Here is a 12,705-nt window from a genome sequence, read left to right as displayed (position 1 = left end):
CACCCACTGCAATTAATCAATTAAGTTAAATAAAATTAAATTACATACTTCCAGTCACATTCCTTATTTAACCCTAAGGGTTCCAAAGTGTTAAACTTTAAAATATGTAGTGTTTCCTTTTTACATAGCTTAACATTCAAATTCACTAATTCCCCCAAAGATACCTCAACCTTTTCTAAGACACAACCAATAATGTGATTAGGGTTACAATTATGAAATTCAGAAAAATGACTACAAGGGGGCTATCAATTCTAGCATTTTTTATGTCTCTTAGGTGTTCTTGAAAGCAAACTTTAAAACGTCTACTCGTCTCACCAATGTAATATTTATTACAGCTACATCTAAGAGCATATATAACTCCACATGTATTACAATTAAAATTACCCCTAATCAGGCAATTGATGTCCATTAATATACTTAAAGCCATTGATCACATTTTTACATATAGAGCATTTATTGCATGGTATGGTGCTTTAAATATAGGCATCCCAAAACTGACATTCATTATAAGTAGTTCGAATTGATTATGCACAACCATATCCCTAAGATTTCTGGCCCTCTTATAAGAAATTTTTAACCTTTGTGGCAGCAATTTATTTAACTCCTTATCTCTAAGCAACATGGGCCAGAATTGACGAGCTGTATTAACTATTTTATCACTAATAACATTATAGGTAGTTGCAAAGAAAATATTACTCAAATTCTCTTTCTTATTAAGTACACATTCAGCTGAAGTATTATAAAAATTGTCATCAAGCCAAGAATTCATTCTACCCCTCATGTTTCCATTCCTCACATTATTTTGGGCATTGGGCCACCTTAAATTCATAACCCTAACCTTAGCTTCTTTAACAATGTCCATCATATAACCTCTATTTAGGAACATATTTTCTGATTCCAAAATTTCTTGTATAAAGATTTCATCCCTATTACATAGTCTATGTATCCTTAAAAATTCATTATAAGGTAGGATCTTTATTAGATGGTCTGGATGGCAACTATTACCATATAAAAACTGATTTTTATAAGTAAACTTGTTATGTAGCCCAGTGTTCAATTGGCTGAGCTTAATATCTAGAAAACTAACTTCTACTCCAAGCTGAATGCCATCAAATTGTAGACCCATATTATTAATTAGTAAGTCTTCCACAAAATGAGTAGCTGCCTCCATGGGGCCATCACATAGAAAAATCAGGTCATCAATGAACCTTAAATAAAGTAAAACCTGGGTTTTGTAAAAATTATGATTGTATATCTTATCAGACTCAAATTTACCCATTACCAGGTTTGCATACATGGGGGCAAAAGCTGCCCCCATTGCAGTACCCTGCAGTTGATGGAAGACCTCCCCATTAAATGTGAAAAAGTTGTGCTTTAAACAAAAGACCACTAAATCAATCACAAAATGGGACACAGGGGAATAGCCAAAAAATGGAACAGAGCTTGGACACCAACCACATGCCTGATGTTGGTATACAAGCTTTTCACATCCATGCATAGCCAATAGATAGAACTGTTCTATTCAAAACCCTGTATTTTAGTTAGAAAATCTTGGCTATCTCTTATATATGAGGGTAATCTCAAAACATATTTCCTCAAATACTCATGTAAAAATGTACTGATAGGTTTTAAAAAATATTTTTCAGTAGACACAATAGGCCTTCCAGTCAATTTCTCAAGGTCTTTATGTGTCTTATGTAAACAGTAGAAGATAGACAAATTGCTATCTTCTACACTAAACTTTCTTAACACATCATTGACAGAAAAATAACCCAAATGTTGTCCCTTTTCCAACAAATATTCATCAACAGCTTTAAAATATCTACCTATATTGCATTTTTCATAAACCTCAACATCATTTAAATGCATGTAACATATCTAAATACTGTACATACTTTAAAATCACTATTTGATTGCCTTTGTCTGATGGCTTTACAACAAAGTTTCTATATCTACAAGACTTGCAAAATTCAATCCATTGCAATTTATCTAAATTAAAATGAACATCAGATTTATTATACATCAGTGCATTATAATGTTTTTCTATTTCAAAATTGATAGTAGAAATATAACTCTGTATACTTATATTGGTATATGGAGGAATAAAGTGACTATTGACTTTAATTGCACTAGTATCCAGTTCTGTATATGCATTAGCAGCACTGTATTCATTAGCAGCATTATATTCAACTTCATTCTCATCAAATTTACCTACAAAAGAAGAATTGCATGAATAAAAAGAATCTTCCAAGGTTGTATCAAAACATCCATCATTAGCACCATTATAATTATTTTTACTAAAATAAACTTTTAAGATGTAACTTTCTACCTAGTAAAAAAATCTCCTTTTTAAGAATGTGCAACCTGGGCAAAGCAGTGGGTATGAATTTTAAACCAAAACACAACACAGATTTAATCACATCAGATACTTCACTATTAGATACAGTCAATAATAAAACATTATTTACAACTGATTGTCTGCTAATTCCATCTTTTTTTCTTATTAAATTGTCCTTTGTAATTACAATTATTCTTCCGCTGTCCCCAGTCATTTCTATTTCGTTTTCCATGGAATTTTGAGTTGGATTTATTATTTGTCTGCTGGTTGTCATTCCGAAATCTCTGTTTGAACTCTGAAGTATTAGCAGCTTCTGGTAATGCTGGAAAGTTTTCTCGTTGTTCATTAACATCAGAGAAGCTTTGTTCTGCTCCTTCAGGCAAAGTAAAGGAAACAGTTGATGAGGCGGAGCTATTAATTAAATTACTATTGTTCCTGTTGTTAGAAAATGAGCACTTGCTATTATGTTTATAAAGAAAAGCCTGTTCTAATTTATAATCTTTCATATTTCTATTAATTTTAGAGCTTTTACGTTCCACACGACTTGCTTCAAGTTTTTTAAAACACCATTAATGTCTTTAAGCATATCATCTAGTTTAGAACAGGAAACAAGTTTTTGTAGTTCCATACTCACAGTTACAATTTCTTCCTTTAGTTGCCGTTTTTTAAGGTGGTCCCGGTCAATTAATACGTGGATCCACTCCAGTGAATAGTTGTGAGCTGCTGCAATCCACCTTTTGCAAAAAACTAAATCTTCAGGGTTCTTTAAATTGAATGGTGTAGTGGGTGATTTGTTCGCTCGTAGCACCCTAGGAGAAATATTTAAGTCCAGATATTGCTGTAAATAGATATTTAATTGAACACTAGTTTCCTTACAAAGCAAGCGCTCTAGTTTATCTCTTAAACTGCAGGCTTCCACAGACAGAGAAGAGGTAGAAATCACACCAACACCCTCAAACAGATTCAGGCAACAAAGATTACGTTCGCCCAGAAAACGATTCCACACAGCAGTAGTAGTGACTGCTCCACCAGGGTCACATTGCAGATTAGCACAGCTGCACAACTAATATACACATTTGAAGTTCCTACTTGTAACAAGGACTGCCCTCATATCAACTCCAAATTACTACCAGACTGTAACACATGGCCTGACAGTTGCCAAAATGGTGGGCATATACTTATAATTATCCACCATGTTGCTCAAGGACACAACAAACATGTTCCCTAGTACTCTGTTAGTGATACCCTTGCCTAACATACTTACCTTAAATACATGCCTTAATTGGACTGGAAAGGGGACCCTCACTGTAGCTCTGCCTCTACAACAAGGCTGACACAGTTCCCCAAAGGGCCTCATAGAAACAGACAACTGGTGCCAAAGCCATGGCCTCAAGCTAAATGCCAAAAAATGTATAGTCATCCCCTTTGGCAAAAACAAAGTGCCCACAAATTACCACATAGGTGGTAATCCATTAAGTACAGAAGAAGTAATTAGGGACCTGGGGAACCAAGTTGATAGCAGTCTCTCATTTGACAACCACATGGCCAAAGTGGTTAGAAAAACATTTTATATATCCCACCTAATCATGAAGGGATTCACATCTAGATCAGGGGAGGTCATCGTGCCTCTTTACTCATCCCTCATCAGGCCCATAATTGAGTAAAATGCCCCTTTTGGGATGTACCTTACCAGACACCTGCAGCAACTGGAAAGACCCCAAAAGTACCTCACCAAGAGGATCAAAGGGCTCAAACAGATGCCATATGCTGCCTGGTTAAAGAAACTCCAGCTCTACTCAGTGGCATACCACCAGCTCAGAGGCGATCTGTGCCTGACGTATAAAGCCATGTCCAACCCGGAATTAATGGACATGCTGCACCTCAGAAAATCCAAATCCCATCGAGCTACGCGCTCGAGAGACTTGAACCTCAGCACTGAAATAAATAGGACATGCTGGAGGGACAGATTCATAACCCAGAGGCTCCCTTCACTCTGGAATAAAATCCCAGTCCAGGTTAGGCAGAGTCCCTCATTGACTCTCTTCAAGAGGAATCTTGATGAGTGGATGAGAGATCATAGGTTTACCCTGGGTATCACTTCTGTGTCACTGTTAGACAGAGGCACAGTATACTAACCTCGAAAAAGGGCATAGCAAATTTTTTTTAAAATGGGTGGTGAAAGCCAAACATACTCTGGCTAGGCTTATAAATGCCCTAGGGCAGATATCCTAGTATGAACATATGAACCTGTGAACCACAGTTACTCCTGCAGCTTGTTGTCCTCCATAGTGCTCACACTCTCTGCCTATGCCTACTACCTGCAGCAGTAGCTGCAGACTGTAGCACAAACACATCCCTGTGTAAAAGTTGCTGCGACAGACCTCCCCTCTGCGATGATGTAGTCTTCTCACCCCAGTAATGTCCAGCACAACATATCAGATATCTACATAAAGGCCTTTTATAATGTACAGTGATTGCATGTCATTGCCTGATGATAGTGCAAATCAGCTGTGTTGGCTACAATTAGCAATTCAGAACCACAGATTTTGTTAAGAGGCAATCACCTGCTGATGGGAAGCATGTTAAAAAGGAAAGCAGCTGGCTATGGGGAACTATTCTGTATGAGAGTTTCCTCATACAGACCATGTGTTTTGCAAGAAATTAACTATCACCACATATCAACAAAGGAGTACTGCACTCCATCAGGTATGTGACCTTTTTGTTTACAACAGGATGCAGATGTGTGAATATACTTACAGGGAATAGGGATTACAGCATTAAGCCTTTTGTAGAACTGTGATAATGACATGTCAATGATCTTCAGATTTGTCACACATACAGAAGATGTGCAATACACAGTGGGCTCATGGGATTCTCCCTTAATAGTGGTTGTAAAAGCACACTGCTATTTGTTTGGCACAGTTGTTTTGACATATTATCAGGGGGGGGGGTTACCCCTTGGGGCACACTCGAGTGTTGGCTGTATGATCATGCAGCAGTATCTGTCATGGCACACACGGGAATACCTGACTATCGATAGTATCCTAGTTATATTCACATGCTTAGTATGTTTGCACACTGTGGAATATGACATGTATGATCAAGCAGTGGATACTGCCAACCATTCTGTCCTTGCTGTATCTCTACATAGTGTACTTCCACATATGTGATTCTGACATGTGTTTCCATGTTGTTGTCTTTCAGGAAACATGTACCCAAGATGCTGTGTATCTTTCACAGATGCAGAGAATGTGTTAATACTGGAAGCCTCTGTCAACACCATCAACTCTTACTGTCCAGGGGAGGCACAACAGGGAACAGCAGGAGGCATTGTGGGCTGACCTTGTCCATCATGTGAATGTCACAGGTCATCACAGCAGGACATATGATCAGTTTTGGCACCATACAACAGACGTGATCAATGCTGCACGTGGAAGAGCAGCAGATGTAACCAGGGATCATGGCATCACCAGTGGAAGGCCTGCAGTGGAATAACCACTCTCAGCCACTGAGGAATTCCTAATGAATCTAGGCACACACAGAAGTTCCCAGGCATCCATCACACTTTACATCGTGGATGTGGGTGCCACAGTTTCCATGGCAGAGAAGCATGCAGGTAAGCTTAGTTGGATCACCATTGCAGGGTGTACATAGTCTTACATGGGTGTCAGGTCTTCCTTCTTTGGGGAGGAGAAGGAGTTAACTGCAGTTTGGCTGTCATGCTCAGATTTTGACTAAGATAACAATTAACACAGAAACTACTGTAAATGTGAGATATATGGATGTATTACCTTGTGGTGGTGGAACATGTGGTGGTACTGACATTACCTCTCCCTCAAATTTTCACAGGTCCATCAGATATTGGACAAGGCCATGGTCCTGCTCCTGGTAAGCAGGACACTGTTTATTACAGATGTAGGTTTACAGCAATGTAATCCCTAAAGTTTCATCCCAGGCCTGCTGTCTGCATTGCGTACTGTCAGCATTATTGCTTCTGCACACATATTTTCTGACTGCGCACATGTATGACTCATAGCTATGCCTTGCAGGTATGACCACACTGATAGATGTGACAGTATTGTCAAGATATTACAGAGTGGTATATGTGTCAACTGTGCAGAATCTACACAAATGTGTACCTCACTGCTGTTGATGAGATTGCTGTTTAAAGAGCTTTTATTTGCAAGTAACTACAGCTGTTAGCGGGAAGAGTAATGTCCTCATGTTCTACTACATGAGGTTGGGTTTTCAACAGGTATGTAATAGTGACAACAGTGTATAGAACTTTACACACAGTACAACATAGTATTTCAGAGCATAATAGTGCATACAGGTATTAATGCATGCAGGTATTAATGTACTGCTTTTTCCTTTCTTATCACAGGTGACTAGGGAGGTTGGTGTCTGTCCCCTACACAACCTGATGTCGGTGTCTCCTCAGACTCTGATGATGGTGGCCACAGTGAGGCACAGGTGGTGGTTTCAGGGGTTGAATCTGTCTCAGAGTTTGACCCCCCCTCTTCTGCCCTCATTGTCACTACACATTGTCAGTATACCCACACATACCCATTGCCCAGAGACTGCAGATATTGGACAGTCAGAGGGTGGGGACATTGGACAGGAAAGTGTGGCAACTATGGCTCCAGTAAGTGTACATACTGGCCATACCCAGAGAACTGGTGAGGTTCCACTCAGGCAGATTGATAGGGGTGCTTGTAGGAGGCCTGCTGTCCATCCACCATCTGTTGCAGGTGTCACATCATGGCTCACTCGGCGCATATTTCTGGCCATCATTGAGGCACAGGCATGTTCTGAACAGAACTCCAGATGTATGCTTAGGGTTATGGATGCAGCACAGTCTGACATCTGTGACTGCCTCCACAACACTGATGACACCCTGGATTGGTTCACTGATGCATTGGACAGAAAGTGGGCTGAGACAGCATCTGTCTTGGAATGCACAGTGTATGTGGTAGAACGTGTGTTTGGAGTTGAGCGTCTGACTCATGGACGTAGGTCAGCAAACCCATCTGCTGAGAGTCCATGTGGCCGTGCACATTCGTGCTCCTGTAATGGCAGTACATCCAGTGCTACAGAGGGGAGTGTGCTGTCCACACCAAGACATGGCAGGCTCATGGTTCTGGGCATTCCAATGGAGGATATGGTCCCAGCAGACAGCAGTCACTGCCAGGTACAAGCACTGCTTTTGACCTTGAAATTGAGGTGCCAGTGCAACTTAAGGAAGAGTCAGTTCCTGTGTTTGGGGCTGGAGACAGTGAATTGTCAGCTCTACCATGCATGGTTTAAAGCTATCCAACATACACACATATAGGGCTAGCACTGAGCTTGACTGTGTACATGCACATACTCACACACCACTGTCAAATGCAGGTCACCTGCGGACACACATGGCACCTTTTCATGGTCCATCTTACCTGCTTCCCTTCCTGACTCACACACATGCTGTCAACCTTTTGGGTCAGCCTAGGCCTCTTGTATTCCCACACAACACCCTGTGCAAGTGATAATACCTGTGCCACATTCCTGTCATCCTTGCTATCAATGCAGGGAAATGAAGCGATGTGTCTAATGCACAGAGTGACTATATCAATTAACATATACTTATGTAATACAGTGTTGTTTTGCCATGCCATGTCACAAGTATGCTACTGTGTACCTTATGTTGTATGATGCTGTAATGGCTGTATACTTACACAATGAAAGGTATGTCACAGACCTGTTTATGTGTCTGTTTCAGGAATCTGTTGGGAATAACCTATGGATACACAGCACCAGTAAGGCCATAGATGGCACAGCACAGGATAGAATGCCGGCAGAGCAGAAATATGTCTTCAGCAAGGTACAGCACTATAGTTGCATGACTCCATAGGTTCATATCTGTATAACAGGCTAACAATGACAATGGCATCATTCAGTGAACTCATGCATCCCTAATCTGTGAAAAGGTCTGATACCCTTGATAAGTGTACCACGATTTTGGGAACTAACACATCTACAAGTTGTGGTGATGGAGATGACCCATCTACAAATATCCTGTGTCTAGTACAGACATTTGTCCGACACCAGTTATGATTGTCTTGTTCTGCATCCCATTGTGTAACCCGAACATGATGTGTGTCACAGCATATTTGTGCTTCACATGCATGGGGGCCTGTGTCATATAAGGTGTACTGTCTGTGTTACATACCTGTCTCTCCAGCATGTACTATTTATGCCATAGTGATGTTGTAGGTGTGTAGAACAGGTAAAACATGTGTTAGTCCTGTCATAGATACATGGGAGGTACACAGTGGGATCTGACACCTCTCGTATGGAGCCTTTCACATCCCTTCCAAAACATTGGAGACTACACATGTACAGTCTTGGCACAGACTCCATAGGACATGTTATCTACACTGTGTATTGGTGTACCATGGAACCTGTGTGGCTGCTACAGTTGTAAGATATGCTTGTGCAGTTATTTAGCAGGGGTGCCATTGCACACAATGATAGGTGTGATGAGTGCCACATTCAGTATAGCAGTGACAATCTGGGATTTGCATCCCATACCTGTCTGTGTAGGTTGTACATAATTGATTGCATCCCCAGATCTTGACAACCAGTGAAAGTGAAAGGCTACATTGTTCTCTGTGTCCGTAACTCCATGAGTGATGGCTCAACTGCTTGTTGTGTGCAGACACTACAATATTTTCCAGGGGTGGATGACGTCCCAAAGGATAATATTGTGCAGTTATTGGCCTTCAGTGTTTGTCAGTGGCTCAGACAACAACTGAATGTGTGTCTTAGGCCATCCCGGATAACTGCTGATTCTGTAAGAGATTCTATGACAGCTCCTAATATGCAATCACCTGCTAATGTAGTCAGTGAGAAGTCACTGATAGTGGCTGTGACTGCAGAGAGGGGAATGGCTAGAAGGGCTATGCCAATAATGAAGAATGGTGAAATTCACTGGTGACTGGTGTCATTGCAGCATAGGTCTCCTACTTTTATCTTTACAGAGTATGACTGCCCGACACTTGCCTGTCCACCAGCTGACATAACACTCTGTACATAACATACACAGTTTCCAGCAAGGTCTGCTGGCCTATTATTGTCAAACACCTCGTCAGGCCATAGTAGGTGGAGTCAGTCATATTTCTGTCATCCATTGTATAATGTAACAGTCAATAGGCTCTTCCAGTTACAGTCAGTAGGCATGATTTGCCCTTGAGTAAAATTAACAGTGTTTGGTCCAGTGTCAGTAGGTGCAATACAATGGTAGTGCTTGTATCCATGTTACTCCTTTTATGGCATTTCATGTGACATGACTCAAAGATCTGGGGACACTGCTTGGCATTACATGCTAGTTGTCCTCTGTGCAAGTAAGTATTGCTGTTACTTCCAGCACGTTGCAAGCAGAGAGTCATGCAAGGTGTCTGTACATAGCACAGACAAACACATTAGGGATTTGTAATATATATATATATATATATATATATATATATATATATATATATATATATATATATATATACCCTTTGAAGGTAAGGTGTAGGTTTTACACAGGTATTCTGCAGTTGGACACTACCCAAGTGGTGTGCACTGAAAGAACAAAATTATCTTGTGAGAACTGTGTTAAGTATGGGAGTCCACAGAATTGCCATTGGCTGGCGAGTACTACTGCTGGTCTCACTGACACCACTTTCACATAGGATGCCATGCTCCTATATGTTTCATGTCATAACATGCAAAACATTATGACAAAGCCTGTTATGACAAGCAGGCCTGTTTGTTCATCCACATAGCTGTCCCACATCATGAAAGGCTCTGTAGGCTGCACATGCTCTTCTCCAGGAAGATGCCTTGATTAGCAACCTGGGCACTCAGTTGGTGTTAATATGTCTTATGCTTTCTGTTCCAGGGTTGGTGGTATGTCACTAGCTAATTGACAACAGGGGATTAAGAGCAGTGCTGTAGCACCGCAATATATTGTACAGTGTCCAGTGACATAGATTTCAAGTCTTGCTGAAACAATCAGCACAATGGTGGTGAGGCATTGTTGGTGACAGTGTCACAGCTAGTCTTGCATCCTGTCCTTCAACAGATTACTGGTGGATATCTGCATGACATAACTGTGAGGCCTACTGCAGTGTGTGTCCACCTGCCACATGTCCTGGGTATGTCATACTGTACAGTTATGTACCTGAAGTGCATGTCTGTGTTCCCACATCATCTCACACAACAACCAGTGTGCTGTCTGGTTGCTTCGCAGGCATTGTACACTTGTGAGGCCATCGTAATGTCAGCAAAGTTAAACAAGTCCTCTGTGCATGCGTTGGCATGCACTTCTTCACTGTAAGGTGTGCCTACAAACACTATATATCAGGCTGTCAACTCTAAGGGTGTGGCAGCATTACCCTAACTTTGCCGGCCCTACTACTGAGATGTTGGGAGTGTCCCCATGCCTCTACTCCTATGACACACACGCACAACATGTGGCAGATGTAACTGCATTTCACACCTTGCTGCCATGGTGTCCCCAACAGCAGTCATTACATATGGCAGTGAGCATTATGCCAACATGCACAGCTCACATCCTGTACCACCTATACCCACATCACACACACACACACACACACACACACACACACACACACACACACACACACACACACACACACACACACACACACACACACACCTGCCTGTGTGCATCTCCATACCAGACACATTCCCAGACAACAGACACCTCAGAGAATCCTGCCTCTGGAGTGCACAGTACACATAATATTGCATGCACCACTCTCTTACCGGTCAAACACCCGAGGCAAAACACATCACATCTCTTAGTCATAGGTGATTACATCGAGATACATATTAATGTCTGTGTGAAGTGGCTACCTATGGGAAAGATCACAGACAGCTGTCTGTGGGTTGACACAATAGGCCTTACCACACATTGCTGCAAATCATGGAATATCAGTTAACATAATGTTGACATCATAGTGTGTACAACTGGGGACATATGACACCGGCCTCTATGCAGACACATGACATAAATAGTCTAGTTTACACTTTACTGACATTATCCACATACAAGCTCGGTTATTGCTAACATCGCTCGTGAAATAGTTTGCGCATTATTTATGTTTTACAGGCTTCATTCTTTCTAGACTATTTATGTTCTTTTAGTTCTTTTAGTCATTTTGACATATGAAATGTCTCATTCAACCTGTTTACGTGTTAACTGTGCTGAATGGGTACTTTGTTTATTATACGGGTGCTGTTTTTTTAAGCATTTGAATTTTTAAATGTATTAATTGTTTAATTCATCAATTACGTTTAGTGTATTTGTTATTTAAACACACAGGAAGTGATGTATTAGTTCAGTTGGAAAAAGTTTGGCAGGAGCTAAACGAAAGCGCTTACTGGAATATATTTTTTGTATACTACGCTATTTGTTGTTTATTAAACGTTTCAGTCTATCCGTGAATTTGGTTTTCTTGATAGATTCTATTCAGTACTGGATGTTCACATAATGAAGCAAAATCCAGCTACAGAAGTGGCTCCATGAATCCAGACACTCATTGTGCATATTTGTATGTATGTGTTTCTATCAAGATATATCCTTACACCATGATTTGTGGTGGCATTAAGTGACCACCAACTGTGTTGCTTAGTTGTACTGCAGCTCACTTGCCCAAAGGTTAATCTTACCTGCAATGCCCTTGAGCAGTGCTGTGACATCCCCACATGGGGAACCAACATATTTCATCATGTGTTTACCAATATGAGTGACCAATACAGCCCCCCCAATGTGAAGTTCTCCCTGGTGGGATCTGGCCACAGATCAGTCTCATTAGAACTGCCAGCACTAACCCCCCTTGCAGACAATGCAGACATATATTTCAACAAAGCCATTTATTACCTCCTGTGGGATGGTTGACATAGCTTGACTGCACCTCCCCCCTCAGATGGGACAGGCAAGTATGCAGAGCTGTACACCCATGCATTATGCCAGCAGCATTACAACTGCATGAATGTGGCTGTACATGACAGGAAGGACACAGGCTAGTCATGACACAGCAAACCTGACTGGTGAACAGCTGCCATTAGCACATTATACAATAAGAGGTGGACATTGCTGTGTGACACTTGGGGTGAGGGTGCGCCTCCAAAATGGAGGCACAACCTCCTCAGCTAAAAGAAGCACATAGTGTTGTTGTGATGTTGTGTAGACATGGTAAGTGACAAAATTAGCCACCCACACAAAGCAGAAGCACAACTCACAGTTTAGTTACATGTGCAACCTCAAAGGCCAGGCCCAGATTGTTGGTGAACTCACATAATTACACCACACATAATGG

Source organism: Protopterus annectens, chromosome 2.part1 (assembly GCF_019279795.1).
Source record: "Protopterus annectens isolate FY-2018-M chromosome 2.part1, PAN1.0, whole genome shotgun sequence".
Taxonomy (NCBI): domain Eukaryota; kingdom Metazoa; phylum Chordata; order Ceratodontiformes; family Protopteridae; genus Protopterus; species Protopterus annectens.
The sequence above is the reverse complement of the archived record's forward strand: the minus strand, read 5'-3'. Positions refer to the sequence as shown.